The 6,232-nt window shown below is 53.2% G+C and overlaps 1 long non-coding RNA gene across 1 annotated transcript; it reads left to right on the top strand.

Annotated features, from left to right (window-relative positions):
- The first annotated feature begins 602 nt into the window (after positions 1 to 602).
- On the top strand, positions 603 to 5,734 carry LOC140687352 (uncharacterized). The gene is made up of 2 exons (XR_012061590.1): positions 603 to 2,462; positions 5,452 to 5,734. It is a non-coding gene; the product is annotated as an uncharacterized lncRNA (long non-coding RNA).
- Positions 5,735 to 6,232: the final 498 nt, after the last annotated feature.

Genomic DNA, 6,232 nt, shown 5'->3' with positions numbered 1-6,232 from the left:
AGAGCAGAGGGCGCGGTACGAATCCCGGCCGCTGGGCTCCCAGGACGGGCGCGAGGTCACACGCGGCGCCCAGCCTGAGCCGGCGCGGAGCCTGCCCGGCTCCGGCCCCCGCACAGCCCGCCGCTGCCCGGCCGAGCTGCGAGCGTGGGGCGCAGGACCGGCCACCGCGGAGGCCACGCTCACCTCACAACCTCGTGGTGGCCTCTCGGTCGTCTCAGGAGTCGGGAAGGATCCCGCTCCTGTGGCCTGGTTGGGCGGGATCCAGCTCCACGAGCAACCACATCCGTGGGACGCGGAAAACTAGGGGCAGCGGATGCAGAACCAGGCGTCTGTCTTACGGTCTGATTTCCGATCATTTCAGAGCCCGCGATTCGGTTCAGCCCCCACCCCTTGTTTGTCCCCCACCACTTAGGTTTACGCATGGTATTTATTCACCAGAAAATATCAGAAGCTCTCTATTTATTGCAGACGTTTCCTGCGGTTTTCTCTTTCTTCGCAGAGCAAATGCAGAGCTCTCCCTTTGTCTCAGAACGCACCGCAGCGGGCGCAGGGATCTGACCGGAACGCACGCGCTGCGTGACAGTTACCGGGCGTTGCACGCGTCTTTCTTCTCCGCGCCCTTCTTCCCTGCCCTCACCCTTCCTGACTTTCCTCTTCGTTATGTACGTAGCGGTGAGAGGTGATGAGAAGAGAGTAAATTTCAGATTAAAAGGGGAGGACAAGAACCACTAAGCTCAGAAGGACTTTGCAAACTCCTTATGTGCGCGGCCGCTGAAAGAGCGTTTGGTTCTGTCTTTTACTTCGGGGGAAGAAAAAGCCCTGAGGGGGCTTTCCAAACGCACGTCGACGGCTCCTGCCTCCCTGTGTGGCTCCCGTCGCCGCAGCGGCCCCGCTGGTGAGAAATCGCCGCGTCCCGGGCACCTGCCGTCTGTCTCCCAGAGACACTTTCCTGTTGCACACTTATCTGCATGCATGAAGGCCCCGCGACAGCCCCCTAACTGCCGCGGCGCCCGACAGAGTGATTAGCAGGCGCCTCATCACGGCGGCTGCGAATCCGCCACATTTACCTGCTTAGCTCACACTGTGATTACCGGGCACCTCACCCCCGACAAGTGCAGGTGCTAATTATCCAGACGAGACTGCGGCTGCTCAGAGTCGCCTGGCTGCTTTCGGCTTCTTGACTGTTATTTCGCTTCAGGGCATAGTCAGCACGACTGACTTGTGTTTGATGAGTTGGTTTATCAAGGGCTTCCCTTGACTGTGTGGGAGATAGAGTGGAGTAACCCCTCAGGTACATGAATTTTAGAAATAAAATACCAGCTCCTGGAGCTCCTGGAAGCGTAGAGACACGGCCGACCAGCAGGTGGCAGTGTGGACCAGGGGATAGAAGTGTCTTCCCCCAGCTCGGGCTTTTGGGGTAAGACCCTGCCGGTTTACTTGCTACTCCTGAAGAGCTTTTGCATTAAAAGGCCTCCCAGCCCTCTGGGCAGAAGGGCTCTGATGAGGCGCTCCAGAGAGTCACCTTTACACGAGGCTGTCGGTCTGGCAATGACCACCCAGCCGAGGAGCTCGGGGGGGATGCTCTGCTCAGAAAGCCTGGGGTTCCCGGGCAGTCTCCCCGAGATTCCTTAAGGTCGCTGGACTCGGGTCGCTCATTCTGGGCTCTGCTTGCACTCCCTTCCCGACAGCCTTGCTGTCCTTGGTTTCAACCCAAAGACTTTTGGCAACTTTATTGCAACCGGATGAGAAGAAAAATCTTCAATTTAAGGACAGTTTACGTAATTAAAAAAAATTGTTCCTAAATCTTGGTTCCCAGGGTGATTAAAATGAAAACAGGTCATAGTGTTTTTTAAAATATCCATCTTTAACTCCCGGTTCTTGGCAAAACAGCGGACTTTTGTAAGTAAAGGAGTGCTGAGTCCTTCGGGGAGCCCGTGGCAAGGAGCCCTGCTGAAACAAACAACGGAGGAAGCGCAGTGTGGCGGCAACGGAGGTGAAGCGCGAAGAGGGCACGTCTGTGTGCCCGTCGGTGTGCAGCGGTGTCTGTCAGCTCCGACCCACTCTGCTTATTCACCTGGAGTAACACGCGAGGATAGAGCCTTCCTGTCCTTCTTCCTTACGTGAATTTTCTGTTTCTGTTTCCCATTAAGCTGCTGAAAAAATAGGATTTATCCGGCATCCTGTAACTGCTACAGGTTCTAGATTCACTTGTTAAGCTCCTTTAATTCGGGATCTCGAGTCCCAGGGCAGCGCTTGCCCTTGCAAGGCGTGTTTCCACCCGCCTTAGCGTTCTCCGGGGAAGCAGAGTAGCAGGATGAGGAGGGAGATCGGGTGATTTTAGGAAACTGGCTCCCACGGCTGTGAGACGCTTGGGGAGTCCGAACTCTGCAGGGAAGGCCGGGGAAGAGCTGCAGTTTCAGCCCAGAGGTGGTCTGCGGAGGAATTCCCACTCTTCCAAGGAGGTGAGTCTTTTTTCTCACTGCATATTTTATTTTATGTTTTATTGAAGTGTAGTTGATTTACAGTATCAGTTCCAGGTGTACAGCAAAGTGATTCAGGTATACATACACATACATACATATGTATTTTTTCAGATTCTTTTCCATTATATGTTATTACAAGAAATTGAATACAGTTCCCTGTGCTGTACAGCAGGCCCTTGTAGCTTATCTATTTTATATACAATAGTGTGTATCTGTTAATCCCAAACTCCTAATTTATCCCTTCCCCAACTTTCCCCTTGATAAACATAGTTTGTTTTCTATGCCTGTGAGTCTATTTCTGGTTTGTAAATAAAATTTGTGTCATTTTTTTAGATTCCACTTAGAAGTGATATCATACGATATTTGTCTCTGTCTGACTTACTTCACTTCTATGATCATCTCTAGGTCCATCCACATTGCTGCAAATGACATTATTTCATTCTTTTTTGTGGCCGAGTAGCGGTGAGTCTTTTAAGACAGCTGACTGGACGGTGCAGTCTGCTCGACTCACAGCTCACTGATTTAAATGTCCATCTCACCCAAAAGACAGCTCAGAAATATTCAGAAAAATGTCTGACCAAGTATCTGGATACCACAGCCTGGCCAAGTTGACGCACAAAATGAACCATCACAACGCCTAATTTTTTCCCCCTAAAAGGGCTTCCTGAATGCACAGACGGAACTCGGGGCAGGTCAGCACTTTCCATGAGCCCTCACATCCAGGCAGAGAACTTTGCACAAAACAGTAGGCGGAGAGCCCAGGGCGCCGGGCTGCGGGCCGAGCTCTGTCTACACCGACCACTGGTGTGGCTTTGGGGAGTATGAGGCCCTCCGGCCCTGGTTTCCTCCTCCAGTAAAATCTCCAGACAGCCAGAGGCCCCTGCAGAGGATCGCGGCCACTGACAGCCACGGGAAGGCTAGTCGGGCCGCAAGCTCCTAGCACAGCCCCGGGGGACGCGGGGAGGTGGGAGAGCCGGGGTCTGGGAACCGGGTGGAGCTCTCCATCCTCGGGTGGGAGCAGAGCCCAGAGTCCAGGCTGGAGCTTGGGAATGTGCTGCCGTGGACTGAGGACCTGGTAAACGGCTTCCCCAGCGGCCCTGCTGTCCCCTCCCTGTGCTCCTGTCCCTCTCAAGGTGGTTCACTGCTCCTCCCTTCAAAATGTGGAGTCTGTTTTCCTGCCCTTGGATCTGACGGGACTTGCGACTTGCTTTGGTCAACAGAATGCAGCAAAACCGAGGTCTCAAGAGGTCTTGCCCCTCCTGGGACCCCATCCGACCTCCACAGGAAAGCCTGGAGTAGCCGCTGAAGGCAACGGACGTGTGGCCCAGATACCCCCACTGCTCTGCTCACCACCAGGTTAGGGATGACTTGTTGGACAGCAGAAGCACGCAGTAGCTGACCTACAGCTCTGGCGAGAGGTTTCCTTACCTAGAACCCTGCTGATGGGAGCTACCCCAGTGCACGGATGGATGTACAGTCCACTCCGTACCACCAGCTACTGCTAAACTTTAACTGGTGCCCGTACAACCATTTGCAAGTGAAGGAAATTAATATATTTCCTCACCCTTAGCGGTGTCTTTAACTTGCTGGCTCCTCGCAGGATCCGAGGTTTTGTAACACAAGGCTGTAATTCTGTTTCTGTGCTCAAGTGACCTTCAGATCATCGCCTCCTCTTGGGAAGTGCACATTTCTTGGAAATTTCTAGTAGACAATTCCTTATTAATGCCACTTGTCAGAAGCCCTGTCTCTGGCTTCTTAAATAAATCTACTCATTGCATCCCCAGCCCAGAGCGTTCAGCCCTGCCTCCTGTCCCAGACCAGACCCTCTGGGAGGCAGGTCTTAATAACCTGCGTTTTGTGTTAAGTCTCCCCTCCCCCTTTTGAACCCTGGTCCCCAGAGCCCCTTCGATATCAGTGAGACTCAGGAACAAGGATTCCTATGTGAAAGGGTCAGGATAGCAGTTGGCCCCACACAAATCTCCTTTTTTGCCACCAATCCAGCCATTGGACAGGCCTGAATTCCAGCTTCACACCCACATCCTTCCAGGGCTGGGGTCCAGTCCTGCCTGGAGTCCTGACACTGAACTCCGCCTTCCGGGGGGGCACCTCAGTCCCTCCTCCCTGGTTTGTCAATGAGTAACGTTCAGGATATGAGATTCTTTATCCACCGAGGGGCCATAGATGGGGCTGGACAGGTGGAGAAGCGCTCATTCAGATCACCTGAGAAGGCCCCCGCCGCCCAGGGCACTTGATTTCCTCTTGGTCACAAGGGCAGGTGGGCGGGCGCGCCACGCTGAACCGGCTCCACCACTAGGAAGATGTGCGACGCCTCAGCATTTCCGCCCGAGCAGCGCCAGGATGCACAGAGCACTTTTCACACGGCATTATTTGAATTTTGTGATGGTCCTGTAAGGTACACAGGATGGTGTTCAAAACTCCCATCGCACAGACGGGGAGGCTGGGACTTGAGACTGCCTGGCTTGGGCATGACAGATCTGGACACTGGACTCGGCTCTCCTGACTCCAAACCCAAACTCCAGTGGATTCCGCTCAGATGTCCCAGGGGTGACCCTGCAGATCCACGTGGCCTGTTTGCCCAGGTGAACTGCCAGCCAGGACCAGGCAGGTCGGAGTTTTTTGTTTAAATACCCCAAACTTTCAATGCATTAGTCTCACTACTCACTCTAGACATATTGAAACATTTCACATGAGAACGTACATTGATCATTTTTTAAACATATGACACCTTGACGGCTCGAGCCCCCTGCTCCTGCAGGGGTGATAGTCTTAGGTTCGTGGCTGGTGTGTTCAGTGGCCTCTCAGCCTCGAGGGGATGGATGCGCCGGGGAGGAGAAGCCCCCAGTCACTACGGGGCGGGGCCCCCGCCCCCTCCCCGCCTCCCTGCTGCAGCCCCCCCTCCTGCAGGTCTCCGGCTCTGACACCACCTGGCTCCCCTCCTTCTCTCCAGGGAAGTCATTCCTTTTTGATGCAAGTGACCTAAACACGTGCATCCTTGTTGGGGACCAGGACCTGTCCTTTTCATGGTGAAGATAAAGCGTGGATTCGAAGGATGATGTGGACACTTTAAACAATCAGCTTCAGAAAGCAGCTCAAATTCACAGAAACAGATCCACAGACCTTCGGGGGAACCACAGACCTTCGGGGGGAAGCTGTTGATAGCTGTGTTTTTCTATTTGGTAAATACATACGTATATACTTTGCTTCAATTAAAAGTTTATTTTTAGTGGCTAGTTTCTCTTCCGTGATGTGACATGATTTTGGTATTGAGGATTGCTTCTTTGAACACTATTAGGTGGGTTTAAAATACTTCTTCATGTGCTGAGTTAGGATGTGAGCGTTCCCATTTCCCTGGGAACGCCCGTGTGCCCTTTGAAACATCCACGTGGTCACGTGAGGTCTGTGAGCTCTGATGTGGTTGAACGCTGGGAGAGAACACAAATTTGCAGGAGGAGAATGAGGGCCACCTTTTAAGGTCCACTGCTTCGTAGGCGGTGTCACTTGGTTCGAATAATACGAGAGTGTTAGCATACATAGCCGAGCAGGGCCTTAGAACGGAGTGTCCTATCCTTATTTATCTAAGACTTTCATCTCCTGACTTGGATGGAAGCCAGAATGAGGGTCCGGGTGGCCGGGGGATGGGACCAGGTAGTCCCTGCGTTGAAGGGTAGAGACAGACCCAGGATCCCCAGTGACAGGAAGCCCGTCTGGCTGATAAAATAGAATGCTAG

This window comes from Vicugna pacos, chromosome 19 (genome assembly GCF_048564905.1).
Source record: "Vicugna pacos chromosome 19, VicPac4, whole genome shotgun sequence".
In the NCBI taxonomy this organism is placed as follows: domain Eukaryota; kingdom Metazoa; phylum Chordata; class Mammalia; order Artiodactyla; family Camelidae; genus Vicugna; species Vicugna pacos.
Note: the sequence above shows the minus strand (reverse complement) of the source record. Positions and strands in the feature narration are given on the sequence as shown.